Here is a 17,637-nt window from a genome sequence, read left to right on the forward strand (position 1 = left end):
ACCCCTGACATCCCCTCTGTACCTACTCCCCAGCACCTTAAACCTGTGTCCTCTTGTGGCAACCATTTCAGCCCTGGGAAAAAGCCTCTGACTATCCATACGATCAATGCCTCTCATCATCTTATAAACCTCGATTAGGTCACCCCTCATCCTCCGTCGCTTCAGGGAGAAAAGGCCAAGTTTACTCAACCAGTTTTAATAAGGCGTGCTCCCCAATCCAGGCAACATCCTTGTAAATCTCCTCTGCACCCTGTCTATGGCTTCCACATCCTTCCAGATGTGCGACCAGAACTGAGCACAGTACTCCAAGTGAGATCTAACCAGGGTCCTATATATCTGCAACATTACCTCTCAGCTCCTAAATTTAATTCCACGATTAATGAAGGCCAATACACCGTACACCTTCTTAATCACAGCATCAACCTGCGCAGGCCCTTTGGACTCGCACCCCAAGATCCCTCTGATCCTCCACACTGCCAAGAGTCTTACCATTAATACTATATTTTGTCGTCGTATTTGACCTACCAAAATGAACCACTTAACACTTATCTGGGTTAAACTCCATCTGCCATTTCTCAGCCCAGTTTTGCATCCTACCAATGTCCTGCTGTAAACTCTGACAGCCCTCCACACTACCCACATACTCCCATCAGCAAACTTACTAACCCATCCCTCTACTTACTCATCCAGGTCATTTATAAAAATCACGAAGAGTACGGGTCCCAGAACAGATCCCTAAGGCACACCACTGGTCACCGACCTCCATGCAGAATATGACCCGTCTACAACCACTCTTTGCCTTCTGTGGGCAAGCCAGTTCTGGATCCACAAAACAATGTCCCCTTGGATCCCATGCACCCATGCTTACTTTCTCAATAAGCAATAAGACCAGTGAGTCTTACCTCAGTGGTTCGTAAGAGACTCCTGGACAGTCTCATGATGCTCAGATAAATAGAGGGCTCTGGCTAACCCTAGGTAATTTCTAAGGCAAGGACATGTTTGGCACAGCTTTGTGGGCCAAAGGTCCTGTATTGCGCTGTAGGTTTTCTATGTTTCTATTAACAATCTACTGGAAGGTCAGAGGAAAGTATACTGTAGGAGGGATGTCAGAGATAGGTTCTTTACACAGAGAGTGGTGGGTGCATGTAACGCCCTGCCAGGGGTAGTGGTAAAGGCAGATACAGAGATAGGCATATGGATGATATAAAAATGGAGGGCTATGTAGGGAACAACAGTTAGATCAATCTTAAGATAAATAAATAATGTTCAGCACAACATTGTGGGTTGAAGTGCCTATACTATGCTGTAAAGTTCTGTGTTCTATAATCAGTTTTCTGAAAAGTCCACAAATCCATGTATACTACCTCATTGTTTCCTTTCTTTTTATCTTTTATTTATTTTGTAACTTATAGAAACTTTTATGTCTTGTTGTACTGGTGCAAAACATTTCATAAGACTAGAGCTAGAAGTCATGAGTTAAGGGTGAAAGATGAAATGTTTAAGGGGACCATGAGGGCGGTGTGAGTGCGGAATCAGCTATCAGCAGAGGTGGAGGATTCAGGGTCGATTTCTGAATTTAAGAGAAATCTGTATAGGTACTAGGATTGGGGGGGCTATGGAGGGCTATGGTATGGGTGCAGATCGATGGAACTAGGCAGCATAATAGTTTGGCATGGAATAAATAGGCAGAGGTGCATATTTCTGTGATGTAGTGCTCTGTGAATCCGTGACTATATGTCATATCAGACAGAGAGTATAAACCTGATTCTGAATCTGAATTGGATGGGTGGTCAGCATTTGTTGTCTTTGCATCAAAACTGTATAACTGAGTAATGGAGACGTTATAACTTGTTCATTGCCTCTATCTGCATTTGCTCTGGGGAATCTAACAAATTAAGACTCATGGAATGGTATAGAAGTACAGCACAGAAACAGGCCCTTTGGCCCATCTAGTCCATGCTGAAACCATTTAAACTGCCTTCTCCCATTGACCTGCACCCCCACACCCCTAATATCCAGGTACCTTTCCAAATGTAGCCTATACACTGAAATCCAGATGCACCACCTATGCTGGCAGTTCTTTCCACACTCTCATGACTCTTGGAGAGAAGAAGTTTCTCCTCATGTTCCCCTTAAACTTTTCACCTTTCACCCTTAACCCATGACATCAGGTTGTAGTTTTACCCAACCTCAGCAGAAAAAGCCTGCTTGCATTTACCCTATGTATACCCCTCATAATTTTGTATACCTCTATCAAATCTCCTCTCAATCTTCTACGTTCTTATGAATAAACTCCTAACCTATTCAATCTTTCCTTATAACTCAGGTCATCCAGAACTGTCTCTATACTGTTTCAATTTTGTTTACATCTTTCCTATAGGTAGATGACCAGAACTGCACGCAAACTTCCAAATTACAGCTCATCAATGTCTTATACAACTTGAACATAACATCACATCTCCTGTACTCAATACATTGATTTATGAAGGCCAAAGTGCCAAAAGCTGTCCTTATGACCCTTTCTAGCTGTGATGCCACTTTCAATTATTTTGAGATCTGTATTCCCAGATCCCTTTGTTCTACCACAATCCTCAGTGCCCTACCTCTCACTGGGTAAGACCTACCCTGGATGGCCCTACTGTAGTGTAACTCCTTGCCTTACCTGCATTAGATTCCAGCCTATTTTTCCAGCTGACCCACATCTCCCTGTAAGCTGCGATAGCCTTCCTTGCTGTCCACTACACCCTCAAGCTTGGCGTCATCCGCAAATTTACTGAGCCAGTCAACTTCATTATGACCTCGATCGTTTATATATATATATATATATATATATATATATATCCGGTCCCTTGGAATACCTTCCAATAACTTTCCCACAACTAATGTCAGACTCACTAGCCTGTAATTTCCTGGTTTATGTTGAGAACCTTTATTAAACAGCGGAACAACACTGGCTATCCTCCAGCCTTCTGGTACCTTTCCTGTCACTAAGGATGATTTAAAACTCTCTGCTGGGGCCCCAGCAATTTCTGCACTTGTCTCTCACAGGGTCCAAGGGAACACTTGTCGGGCCCTGGGGATTTATCTACCCTGATTTGCCTGAGGACAGCAAACACCTCTTCCTGTAATCTCTACAGGGTCCATGAGGTTGATGCTGCTTTGCCTCATTTATATAGACTCTGTGTCCATCACTGAGTAAATACAGGTTCTAAAAATGTATTTAAGACCACCCCCAACACAGACACAAAATGCTGGAGGAACTCAGCAGGTCAGGCAGCATCTATGGAAAAGAATAAACAGTTGATGTTTTGGGCTGATCCCTTTCATCAGGACTGGAGTAAAAAGATGAGAAGTCAGAGTAAGAAGGTAGGGGAGGGGAGGAAGAAATATAAGGTAGTAGGTGATAGGTGAATCTGGGAGTGGGGAATGGTGAAGTAAAGAGCTGGAAATCGATTGATGAAAGAGATAAAGGGCTGGGGAACTGTGGAAAGTGTGGGTCTCAGCTCAAAACGTCATCTACTTTGCCTTGATGCTGCCTGGCCTGCTGAGTTCCTCCAGCATTTTGTGTCTGTGTTGGGGGTGGTCTTAAATACATTTTTAGAACCTGTATTTACTCAGTGATGGACACAGAGTCTATATAAATGAGGCAAATGTGAGTGTGTTTTTGGATATCCAGCATCTGCAGATTTTCTTTGTATAAGACCTGCCCCATCTGTTTTTGCTGCACATATGGATTACCATTTTGATCTTCCAGAGGACCGACTTTGTCCCTTGCAATCCTTTTGCTCTTAACATATCTGTCGATATTTCTTCACCTTCTTTGCTTGAGCAACTTCAAGTCTTCTTTTAGCCCTCCTCATTTCTTTCTTAAGTGTTCTCTTGCTTTTCTTCTGCATAAGCACATAATTTACTTGTCTATACCTGCTATGTGCCTCTGTTTTCTCTTAACCAGGCCCTCAATATCTTTTAAAATCCAAGGTTACCTTTACCTTTTAATCTGATAAGTATCCGCAAGATTTGTACGCTGCAAATGTTGCCTTTGTAAGCCTCCCACTTACCAAGTACACCTTTGCAAGAAAGCAGACTGTCCCAATCCATACTTGCCAAATCATTTCTAAGACTATCAAAATTGGCCTTTTTCCAATTTGAAATCTCAAGCCATGGATCAAACCTATCTTCTCTTGTATTTACTTTGAAACTAACAGCAGTATGATCAGCAGTTTCAACATGTTCCCTTATACAAACTTTTGTCTCCTGCCCTGTCTCATTCCCTCATAGCAGATCCAGTATCACACACTCTCTGGTTGGCATTTGTACATACTGCTGAAGGAAGCTCTCCTGAACACATTTGATAAACTCCATTCTATTCAGCCCTTTGATAGTATGGGATCCCCAGTCAATATGTAGGAAGTTAAAATCACCTACTATAACAATGTTATGTTTCTTACAACAACCTGCAAATCCCCCTGCAAATTCGTTTCTCTAAATCCGCCGGACTATTGAATGGTCTGTAATATTGCCGACATTACTGTGGTCAGCCTTTTCTGATTTCTTAGTTCCACCCGTAATGCCTTAGTAGAGGAGTTCTCCAGTCTGCCCTGAACTGCATCAAGAATTGCAAACATTCCTGTCTGGATAGTTCACCTGAATTTGCTTCTCTTTCAACTCAGCGCCTTGCCTCTGCGTTTACAGTGCGTACAGGGTGCGAAGTGTTGGGGGACATTTGACGTTTATCTATCAGCTCGGCGAGGCGGGCTTCGTGGGAAACGCGAAACTTAAAAGAGTGAAAATACGGGGAATCTGAAAGAGCATCAGAAGATGCAATCATCCAATAGCCCAGAGAGCTTTGCCGGTTGAAATCAGGATTTTATGCTTTGGGTTTTGGTAGGGTCACCCACGCTGAACAGGTTAAAAGGTCGAGGCCAAAGTACGGGTCCTGCAGGTTCGGAGGTTTAGCCCAGGGCTAACAAACCTGACTTGTAAAGAAGTGTGACGGACACAGCAATGAAGAACCCTTCTGCATCTGTGTGCGACTGTTCTCCGGAGACTCCACTCGGGACTTTCAGTCTTGAAAACGGAGGGGAAGCTGCTGAACGCCGCCGAGGCGGAGGGCTTTCACGCTGCCCTAAACGCTAGCAGCGTAATCTGTACAGTACTTTGTACTGTATGCAATGTAAAATCATTAACGTGTCAATTCGAAGATCTTTTACCAGGGAAGCGCGAGTACTACAAAGGTGCAATTATAATCGCAAGATAAGCTATCACATTTACCTTCCATGAGATATTCAGCAAATGATCCAACGCATTCCTTAGGAGAGGGAGAAAACTAGTGAAGCTACGGGTGGTTTCTCGAAAGGAGAGTCTGGGTTCGCATCGGTGGAAACTCGAATCCTAGTCCGAGCCCTCTTCCTCGCTCTTCTCCTCGACAATGCCGTGGGGTTCTCAGCACGTTCTTCCTCATAACATCTCATGAGGCGTCACTCAGCGTCACATCGCGTTTCATGACAATTCAGCTCCGATGAGAATCAAACCGAAAATATCCAGTGAAGTTTAACAAAAAAAAAACTGAGTTACAATAAGACCGATTTTCCTCAAACGTGGTCTTAACATGATCAGTACAGGGAAACTGACTTGTCACCCGATTTTTTTCTCTCTCTTATAAAACACTGTCCTCCATCAGTGGCGCTTAGTTAACGCGCGACCGAAGAATGAATTCATTCATAACATCTACTTTTTAAAGGCTTTAGGCTCCTTTTATTGTATAAAGTTAGAGCAAATGTGATAAAAGAGCAGTACTTAAAGTACTTTATATTCTCTCCGATCTTCAGTTTGTTTTTTGTTTTTAATATTCACAGTTGGGTACGATATAAAAATGATCTGCTACAAGGGTTAATGTTGGAGTCGAGTTAGATGAATGTAAAATTACTGATGACCCAAAGGTTGAGATACAAACTAGTATATATGGTTAACATTACGTAATATAAAAAGATAGATAAAAATCTGACAAATGGAATATACTGTAGGAAAATGTAACATTGGCCATTTTGGCAGGAAAAGGTTAAAATGGAAGCATGTTTAAACGGTGAGAGAATACAGAGTGCTGGGTGAAATCTCCGAGTGCAGATTTCAGAATTCAGAATCAGGTTTAATATCACCGGCATGTGTGGTGAAATTTGTTGGCTTTGTGGCAACAGTACAAAGTAATACATAATCATAGAGTGAAAAAAATGTGAATTGCAGTATGTATATAATAGTTAAGTAAGTAGTGCAAGAACATTAATAAAATAGTCGTGAGGTAGTGTTCAATGTCCATTCAGAAATCAGATGGTATAGTGGAAGAAACCGTTCCTGATTCACTGAGTGTGTGCCTTCAGGCTTCTGTACCTCCTTCCTGATGGAAACATTGATAATAAGACATGACCTGGGTGATGGAAGTCCTTAATGATGGACGCTGTCTTTTTAAGGCATCTGCTTGAAGATGGCCTGGACATTACAGAGGCTAGTGCTCATGATGGAGCTGTCTAAGTTTATATCTCTCTGCAGCTTACTTCGATCCTGTGCAGTAACCCAACACCCCCCCCCCCACCACCATTCTCCCACATCAGAAGGTGATGCAGCCAGTTAGAATGCTTTCCATGGTACATCTATAGAAATTTTTGAGTGATTTAGGTGACATACCAAATCTTCTCAAACTCGTAATGAAGTATAGCTGCTGTTGTGCCTTCTTTGTAGCTGGCATCAATGTGTTGGGTCCTGGTTAGATCTTCAGAGATATTGAAACGAGAGAACTTGAAATTGTTTAATCTTTCCATTTCTGATCCCTCTATGAGAACTGGTATGTATTCCCTCATCTTACCCTTTCAGAAGTCTAACATCAGTTCTTTGGTTTTACTGATGTTGAGTTCATGGTTGTTGCTGCGACACTCAACCAGCTGATAGATCTCACTCCTGCATGCCCTCTTGTCACCATCTGAAATTCTGCCAGCAATGGTAGGATCATCAGTAAATTTATAGATGGCATTTGAGCTCTGCCTAGCCACACAGTCATGGGTATAGAGAGAGTAGAGCAGTGAGCTAAGCACACATCCATGAGGTGCACCAGTGTTGATGGTCAGCATGGGGTTATGTTGTTTCCATCTGCACAGATTGTGATCTTCTGGTTAGGTAGTTCAGGATCCAGTTGCAGAGGCCCAGGTACTGGAGTTCTTTTGACCAGAACTCTAGGAATAACTGGGTTAAATGCAGAGCTGTAGTTAATAAACAACATCCTGACATAGATATTTATATTGTCTAGGTGATCCAAGGCCATGGGAAGACCCAATGAGATTGCATCTGCTGTAGACCTATTGTGGTAATAGGCAAGTTGCAGTGGGTCCAGGTCCTTACTGAGACTGGAGTTAGTTCTAGCCATAACCAACCTCTCAAAGCACTTCATCACTGTAGATGTGTGTGCCACTGGATGATAGTCATTAAGGCAGCTCACCCTGCTCTTCTTGGGCATTGGTATAATTGCTGCCCTTTTGAAGCAGTTGGAATTTCTGATTCAAGTAATGAGAGATTGTTTAATGTCATTTCGAATACACAAGTGCAAAGGAAATGAAATAATCGGTAGTCCAGATCTGATACTGCACAATAAGATAAAGAACACAATAATAATAATAAAACAGTGACTATACATACATGATAGCTTATAGACATAGATTGTACATAAAGTGATGCCAGGTACAGGAGCAACTTTAAGAGGAGAAAAGTTCATCACTTGTGGGGAGGGGTAATATGCCAGACTGAAACATAGAGGAATGAAACTCCCTCTACCCAGCATCATGTTGACAAATGTGCAATGGCTGGAGAACAAAACTGATGACCTGACAGCCTCAAAGGGAAATAAGAGATCGTTCTGTTCTATGTTTAAACAAGACATGGCTTACTTCCAGCATGCCAGAAATGGCTATCAAACCTGCAGACTTCTCGATTCAAAGGATAGACTGAACTGCTGATTTGGAAAAGGTAAAAATTGGAGGTGATTGTTTCCATAATAAACTCATGGTGCTGCTCCTTTGTGGCGATTTAGTGGAGCTCGTTTCCCCCCGATTTTGAATACCTAGAGTTAGAGAGTCATAGAAAAATACAGCACAGAAACAGGTTCTGCAGCCTATCTAGTTCATGCTGAACCATTTAAACTGCCTACTCCCATTGACCTTAGACAACCAAACCCCAACCATTCATGTGCCTATCCAAACTTCTCTTAAATGTTGAAATTGAGCACACATGCATGACTTGCATGGGAAGCTTGTTCCACACTCATATGTCACTCATATATCACTCTGAGTGAAGATGTTTCCCCTCATGTTTATATTAAACTTTTCACCTTTTACCCTTAACCCATGACCTCTGGTTGTAGTCCCACACAACCTCAGCGGAAAAAGCCTACTTGCATTTACTCTATCTATACCCTTCATAATTTTGTATGCCTCTATCAAACCTCCTCTCAATCTTCTACATTCTAAAGAATAAAGTCCTAACCTATTCAATCTTTTTTTGTAACTCCAGTCCTGCAGTCCTGCCAACGTTCTTGCAAATTTTCTCTGTACTCTTTCAACTTTACTTACATTTTTCTTTTAGGTTTGTGACCAAAACTGCACACAATACTCTAAATTAGATCTCACCAACGTCTTATACAACTTCAACATAACATCCCAACTCCTGACCTAAATACTTAGATTTTTGTATGCTACTGTGTCTAAAGAATTCTTTTGGACCCTATCTACCTGTGACACTATTTTCAATATGTTACGGACCTGTATTCCCTGATCCCTTTGTTCGACAGCACTCATCAGTGCCCTGTCATTCACTGTGTAAGACCTACCTTGGTTGGTCCTACTGAAGTGCAACACCTCCTACTTGTTGGCATTAAATTCCATCTACCATTTTCAGCCCTTATTTTGAGCTTATTTTGGTCCAGAACCCACTGCAAACTCTGATAGACCATACGACCATAAGATATAGGAATTGAAGTCTGTTCTGCCATTTCGGATTCTCCATCTTTGCAGCATGTGGAGTAGGTCGCGTTTCTAGCGGCTCTCTCTCTTTTGATTTATTTTATATCCCACTAACAAGATCCCCTTTAGTTCTAATGACTTACTACTTCTACTGAAGGATTTTACGACTTAAAAAAATCGTTCTGGTATTGAACTGAGAAGCGGCAAGACTTCCCCTGAAATGGAGCAAACGGAACAAACCAAGAAAACGGAGGAACCTGTTACACTAGCGGGAATATTTTCTTCAATACAAGACATGCATGAAGTCGGAATTCGGATCGCTTAATATTAACATTGATAGGCTGGCCAGTTCAAACGGGAAACTCGAAAAAGCTATTTCTACGATTCAAGACTCGCTGAAAAACTTGGATTCTCAACTTCAAACACTTCAGCAGACTACAACCCGAATCGAGAGTGAGCATGATTTATTCAAGCAAACTATTAAAGATCAAGGAATGAAGATATCTTCGATGGAAAAGAAAATCAATGAAATTACCTCGGAACTATCTAAAACGAAGAAAAGAATGGTTGATTTAGATAGTAGAGGGTATCGGAGGAATCTGCGTATTCTGGGACTGCCTGAAAATACTGAAACTGGCGATCTGTTAAAATTCTTTTCAGATATGCTGTATTCACTTTTCAATGAGACCCTCGAAACTAGCCCCTTAATCGACAGATCCCTCAGAATTCCATTCTCTCGCCGTTCAGCCGAATTACACGACTAAAGAAGCTATTCTTCGAGAAGCCAAAAAGAAGCGGAAATTACTCTTTAATTCAACACACATTCGTATAGTTGAAGATTAACCCCCCGAATTCTTTGCCGAAAGAAAGAAATATCGAGGAGTTATGAGTGAAACGTATAAATTAGATTTAAATCCCTCCCTTCGCTTTCCAGCAAAGCTGATAATTTTTCCCGAAAAATTTCAACCATTGAGAATCTACTCTCCTCACGAGGGATGGGAGTATATTAAAAACTTCAAAGTTAAGCCTACTGATGCACCATCAATAACTCATGGAGACGTGAGGCGAGATATCGGCTTTAATTCGCTGGAAGAAAGAATAAGCAGCAATTGACCACCACACTGCATCCTGGAGACTGAGGCCGGGGCGGTGTCACAGGAGCAGTCAGCGGGGGGGGGGGGGGGGGGCGTGTCCAGACAGGTATATGTAGTTCACCTCACCTACCGAATAAAATATTAAAGTTACATAGATTATTCAATAGCCAATTTTGAAGTATCTGCTGTATGAGTTGTTTATGGAGCTTTTGAGTTAAGTACATGTTATACCTTTTTACTCTCTGGTATAGGACGTGGTCGATTTAAATTTTTTTTACCTTATTAATAATTTCTACATATATAACTGTTTTGTAGGGAACCTTTATAGTATTGTACTTTAGTGGTCCGTGTAGGACCTGTTGTGTATTAATCTTTTTATTTTTTTATTTGTTTCAATACTTACAGTTTTAGGTCTGTTATATACATATATTCATTTATTTTTATTTTTCGAGAGAAAGAATATTTTTGTAACATTATTTGCTCCGATTTATTTCTTTTGAATATGTGTTTAAGCTACTTTAGCTGATTCTAAGATGGCCGTTGTTGATTATGTTTTTATTAATGTTAGACACAACATTATAGTAGTTGAATTCTGTTTGTGCCTTTTATTATGGCTATTTTCCGTGGGATTTTAGCCTTTTTTTATATATGGAGCTGCAAACTGGAGAACAGGGTCAAAAGTGATTAGTTAGCATGAGACCAGCCTATTGGTCCCTTCCTTTCTATCTATTGGTCGGGGGGGAGGGGGGAGGTCTCTATTAGAGTAGGTTTTTTTCTTGATTGGCCAGTTCTTTTGCTGGATTTCTCTTTCGTAAATGCGTTACTCCTTCTGGTTGCACCCGCGCCTTTTGGTTTAATCTGTACTTGGGTAACATTTCTTTTATATAATATTAAACTCAATTTTAAACATGGATGTTAATAAAATTAATATAATATCTTGGCATTGGAACGGTGTCAATCATTCCATTAGGCGTAAAAAGGTTTTTAAGAAATTAAAAACACAATGCTGATATTTTGGCGCAAGAAAATCATATACGAAAACAGGAAGAGGATAGATTTTTTCACTTTTGGAAAGGGCCTCTTTTTCACTCACTGTCGAATAGCAAAACAAGAGGCGTTTCTATATTTCTTAGTCCCAAAACCCCTTTTGTACACCTTAATACTACAACTTATTTGATTGGAAGATATTTAATTGTTACTGGTTTATTATGCGAGCAAAAGGCCCCTCTGGTGTGTGTATACGCACCTAATGTAGATAATTCTGATTTTTTAAAGAAACTTTTTTCAGAGTTACTGAATCTCAATGAATATAAACTGATCATGGGTGGTGATTTTAATTGTTGTTTAAATCCGGCGATTGACAGGTCATCAACCAATCAAGCGGCAGCTTGTATTAACTTTTTTAATTAGAATATGGCCTTGTCGATATTTGGAGATATAAACACCCCAGTGATAAAGATTTCTCCTTTTTTTCACACGTCCATCACAAATATTCCCGAATTGATTACTTTTTTTTCAGATACACGTCTGTTAAACTCCGTTATTGAATGTGCGTATGACATCATTGCGCTTTCAGATCACGCACCTTTAAAGTTAACCCTTAAGCTCCCGGATAGATTTTTGGAAAATCTCAGTGGAGATTGAACCCTGTTTTGTTACAGGATCCAGCTTTTGTTAATTTTATTAAGGAGCAAATCTCTCTATTTTTCGAATTTAATACTAGTGAAAATGTCAAATCTGGTTATATGGGACACTTTGAAATCTTTTCTTAGGGGACAGATAATCTCATATTCAGCAGCCTTGAGAAAGAATACTAAAGCGGAATTGTCAGTGCTTATTAATAAAATTAAACAGATTGATAAAGCGTATTCAGTTAAACCTACTGAAGACCTATATAAAGAAAGGGTCGAACTTCAATCACAGTATGATTTACTTCTGACCTTTCCCATTGAACAGCAAATTTTTAAATCTAAAAGTTTATTTTATATACATGGGGAAAAATCTGCTAAACTTTTAGCGGGTCAGTTAAAGGCTGGGATGGTCAGAAGACAGATTTTAAAAATTCGCCGACCAGATAGAACAGAAATTTTAGATCCTTATGAAATTAATAAGATATTTATGGATTTTTATTCTAATCTTTATAAATCTGAATTCTCTGATAGTAATATCACTATAAATAGATTTTTGCAAAGGTTAAACATACCTCAAATTTCGATTCAAGATGCTGATATGGTAGATGCACCTATTAAACAAGAGAAGATAGCCAAGGCTATATCCTCTATGCAATTAGGTAAAGCTCCGGGACCTGATGGTTATACGGTAGAATTTTACAAGACCTTTCACGAAACGCTTATACCACATCTTCATCAAAAGTTCACTGATTTTACATCTTCTGGGAACCTTACTAAAATTTTTTATGAAGCACTAATTTCATTGATTCCAAAAAAAGGGAAAGACCCACTGGAACGTGTATCCTATAGATCTATTTCTTTACTGAATGTACATTTTAAAATCCTCTCTAAGATTCTAGCAATTAGGCTTGAGACTATCTTGCCTAATGTTATCTCAAATGATCAAACAGGATTTATTAAAAATAGGTACTCACATTTTAATATTCGAAGATTATCAAATATCATTTATTCCCCCTCAACCAAAGAATCTGAATGTATTGTGTCTTTGGATGCAGAGTGGAGTGGCCTTTATCTATTTCAGGTTTTGAAGAGGTTCAATTTTGGTCCAGGATTTATCTCCTGGATTAAATTGATTTAGCTGCGGTTCTCACTAATAACCAAAAGTCTCCTTACTTTAGATTATATAGATGTACCCGTCAGGGCTGTCCCCTTAATCCTTTATTATTTAATTTGGCTTTAGAACCACTTGCTTTTGCTCTTCGGGATTCTAATTCTGTGTAGGGTATTAGGAGAGGGGATAAATTACATAAAGTTTCATTATACGCGGATGATTTATTAGTTTACAATTCAAATCCTAAGAAATCTATTCCTTCTATGTTATCTATATTTATGGAATTTGGTACTTTTTCTGGATATAAACTTAATTTACATAAAAGTGAATTATTTCCTATTAATAATTATTTTGATTATTATGATCAAATACCTTTTAATATTGCCAAAACCCATTTTACTTACCTTGGTAACAAAATTACAACAAATTTTAAAGACCTATATGGATATAATTTCTTCCCTTTAGTTGAATATACTCAACAGGCCCTTTCCAAATGGTCACCTATGTTGATGTCATTGATGGGTCGAATAAATGCTATAAAAATGGTTATTCTACCAAAATTTATATATATATATATTTCAAGCAGTTCCCTCTTTTGTTCCAAAAACATTTTTTGATAAAATAGGCTCTCTGATTTTGTCTTATGTGTGGAATAATAAAAGCTCTAGAATGAATAAACTTTTATTGCAAAAATCAAAAAAAGATGGAGGACTGGCTTTACCAAACTTTAGATTTCATTATTGGGCAATTAATATTTGCTATATTACTTTTTGGATTTATGATATAGACGATCAAGATGGCCCTTCATGGTTACAGCTGGAGGAAAATTCAGTAATGGGGTTTTCGTTAGCTTCTTTATTAGGAGCTCCTCTTCCCTTTCCATTCTCCAGAATAGGTAGACAAGCTCTTAACCCTATTGTTAAATATACTTTAAAAATTTGGTTTCAGTTTCGTAGATTTTTTGAATTAAATGATTTTTTACTTTCTAGCAATATTCTAATTTCTTTTTTAAACCATCAACCTTGGATAAGGCTTTTCTAACATGGAAAATTAAGGGAATAAAAACTCTTTTAGATTTGTTTTTACAAGACTGTTTAATGTCTTTTTCACAGTTGATGGTGTTATGAATGTACCACAGCTCTGAGGGGCCGAAGGGTGCGGGGTAGCCCCCTCCTTTGTGAGAACCTCAAGATCACTATTAAGTCAGTTCAAGAGACTCAGGAAATGAGAGAAAGGCATGAAGAATCCACAAAGAATTGGAATGTGTCCTGACCTCCGAAAGGCAGACCCATTGATACCGGCTATTGTCTCTTGGAGCTGGATTTGTGTATTGCATCCTGTATGCATCGAAGCCCCAGGCAATGAACCGAGGGGGAGGTTGGTGGAGAGATTGCATCATCTCAACCTGATTGACATCTGAGACCCTGTGAGTCAGGATAAAAGAGGGTCTGGGGAACAGCCCCTTCAAACGCACCAGAAGAAATGCTAGCAATCCCGTAATAGCGAAAGCTGGTGGGAAGGCCACGTGCGTCCGGTTCCATTTGCCCCGGAATCGGTGTGCCTTTACCACGGAAGAGCAGTTTTTAGCTAACAACGGGGAAGTCAACTCCCAACGACTCTTGAAGGATTGACATCATAAAAGGACTGGGCAAGTTTTAACCCGTCTTTCTCTCAAACCAAAATGCTGCAGCTTGAACGAACTAGAAGTGACTTTTATATTTCCATCGGACAATACATTATCCCCTAGACAACGATAGAGCTATTTCTTATTGATTATATTATACCCGCGCTTTTAGATTTAGTATTGATACGTGTATTATCTGTATGTTGGCATTGATATTATTTTTGAGTATCTTTATCAATAAATACTGTTAAAAATAGTAGCATCAGACTTCAACGGACCTCTCTATCTTTGCTGGTAAGTGACCCAGTTACGGGGTACGTAACAATGGATAAATATGATATTTCCAATACACATTTTTGCAGGTATTTACAGGTTAGGAATTTCTTACGTGATTTTTTTTACCAAATTACCCCTTGATCTGCTGTTCAAATTTGGCTTATGTTATTTGTCAGTTTAAACCTTTTCAAAAACGATTAATAGCTATCATTTATAAACAGTTATTGAATGCTCGCACGCTGCCTAATGATAGGGTTCAATGCTCCTGGGAAGAAGAACTTCAACATTCACTCTCAGATAACCAATGGAGTAAAATTTATTATTTAGTTAATAATTCATCTATCTGCGCATGCCATATTTTAATTCAGTTTAAGATAGTACATAGGGCCCATATGTCCAAAGATAAATTGGCGCATATTTTTCCTAATATATGCCCTATTTGTGATAGATGTAATGCAGAAATGGCTACTCTAACCCATATGTTTTGGTCATGTGTAAGTTTAAATAATTTTTGGAGGGATGTGTTTGGAATATTATCTAAAGTTATAGATATGGATGTTCAACCTAATCCACTTACAGCAATTCTTGGAATTTTCCCAGAGGAAGCAAGCAAAGTGTCTGCCTCCGCCCAACATGTGATAGCTTTTTCAACTTTATTGGCTAGGAGAGCTATTTTGCTACATTGGAAAGAATCTATCTCGCCCACTGTTTTCTATTGGTTCTCCTCCATCATGTTATGTTTAAGCTTGGAGAAAATTAGAAGCCGGATATTTGATACATTTTTTGATTTTAAACCAGTCTGGCGACCCTTTATTCAATATTTTCACGATTTAAGTTATCTTTATTTATTTATTTTTCTTTACTCTCTTTGGAGAATATCCTTGTCCATGAAGGTTCGGAGATGACTGGAAGGATGTGTTTTTTTTTCTCTCTCTCTCTTTTTTAAGTTTATCCTCATTTGGACTGCCCAATCTTTCTTTTCCTTTCTTTTTTTTCCTTTCTTATTTGTTTTAGTTTAGTTAGTGGGGTTTTTCTTTCTCTATCAATAAAATTTCTAATCTTTTTTTTACGATTGCTATGAGGAGTTGTAATTTCTCTCTGACCATTGTATATATAACAGCATAATATATTACCTATTTGAGTTTGATATTATATACTTTTTGTCTTTAATATTGCTGTTTATATGTCTTTTATGTTATCTACTTGTTAAACTCTTTCGATTTGTATTTATATATTCTTTATTTGAAAATCAATAATCAAGATTGAAAAATGAAATGTTCTGCCATTTCATCATGACTGATCCAATTTTCCTCTCACCTACAATCTCCTGCCTTCTCCCCATATCACTTCATGCCCTGACTAATCAAGAATCTGTCAACTTCTGCCTTAAATATACATAAAAACTTGGCCTCCACAGCTGCCTGTGGTAAAGAATTCCACAGATTCACCACTCTCTGGCTAAAGAAATTCCTCCTCATCGCCATTCTAAAAGGGCACCCTTCTATTCTGAGGCTGTGTCCTCTGGTCTTAGACTCTCTCACTGCAGGAAACATCCTCTCTATAACCACTCTATTAAGGCCTTTCACCATTCAATAGGTTTCAATGAGGTCACCCATCATTCTTCTGAATTCTAGTGAATATAAACCCAGAGTCATAAAACTCAGTCCATATGACAAGCCGTTCAATTGTAGAATCATTTTTGTGAATCTCCTCTGAATCTTCTCCAGTTTCAGCATATCCTTTCTAAGATAAGCGGACCAAAACTGCTCACAATACTCCAAATGAGGCATCAGCTTTCATAGTCCCCTTGAAATGAATTCTAACATCACATTTGCCTTCCACACCATAGATTCAGCCTGCAAATTAATTTTTAGGGAATCCTGCACAAGGACTCCCAAGACTTTTTGCACCTAAGATTTTTTATATTTTCTCTCCATTTAGAAAACAGTCAACCATTTCACTTCTTCTACCAAATTGCATGACCATACACTTCCTGACTCCGTAGTCCATCTGCCATTTCTTTCCCTTTTCTGTCGCCTCTCTACATCCTCAAAACTACCTGCCCCACCAGCTATCTTCATATCATCTGCAAAATTTGCAACAAAGTCATCATTCCTTCATCCAGATAATTGACATATAATGTAAAAAGAATCAGTCTCAACACAGACCACCGTGGAGCACCACTAGCCATCGGCAGGCAGCCAGAAAAGGCTCTGATTTTCCCACTCTTTGGTCCTTCCAATCAGCCATTGCTTTATCCATGCTGGAATCTTTCCTGTAAATTCATGGGCTCGTGGCCTGTTAGGCATCCTTATGGATGACACCTTGTCAACGGCCTTCTGAAAATCGTAGTACAAAACATCAACTGATTCTTCTTTGTCTATCCTGTTTGTTATTTCTTCAAAGAATTCCAACAGATAGGTTAGGCATAATTTTCCCTTGGGGAAACCATGCTGACTATGGCCTATTTCATCAATTGCCTCAGAATACCTTGAGGCAAATGCCTCTTATCCTTAATAATTGACTTCAATATCTTAATAATGACAACAACTGAGGTCAGACTAATTGGCCTATAGTTTCCTTTCTTCTGCCTCGCTCCCTTCCTGAAGAGTGGAGTGACATTTGAAATTTTCCAGTGTTCCAGAACCTCTCCAGGACCTGGTGATTCTTGAAAGATTATTACTAATGCCTCCATGATCTCTTCAGCCACCTCCTTTAGAACACTGGGGTGTACACCATTTGGTCCTGGTGACTTGTCTACATTCAGACGTTTCATTTTCCCAAGAAACTTCTCTCTAGTTATGGTAACTTCACACATATCTTGACTGCTGACCCCTGGACCTTCCACCATATTGCTAATGTTTCCCACAGTGAAGACTGATGTGAAATATTTAGTCAGTTC

General features: G+C 39.2%; 1 protein-coding gene across 3 annotated transcripts in view; it reads right to left on the reverse strand.

The window, feature by feature from the left end:
• LOC132406674 (P2Y purinoceptor 1-like) overlaps positions 1-17,637 on the reverse strand; it is a 273,564-nt gene that overhangs the window by 63,354 nt on the left and 192,573 nt on the right. The window contains exon 1 of one of the 3 annotated variants that reach the window (XM_059992519.1): positions 5,272-5,655. The exons of 1 other annotated variant lie outside the window; for it this stretch is intronic. The gene's annotated coding sequence lies outside the window, so the exon portion shown is untranslated. Of the gene's footprint in view, positions 1-5,271; positions 5,656-17,637 lie in introns of those variants that run through there. One more of the 3 variants, XM_059992533.1, reaches the window with a different exon arrangement.

Source organism: Hypanus sabinus, chromosome 2 (assembly GCF_030144855.1).
Source record: "Hypanus sabinus isolate sHypSab1 chromosome 2, sHypSab1.hap1, whole genome shotgun sequence".
NCBI lineage: Eukaryota > Metazoa > Chordata > Chondrichthyes > Myliobatiformes > Dasyatidae > Hypanus > Hypanus sabinus.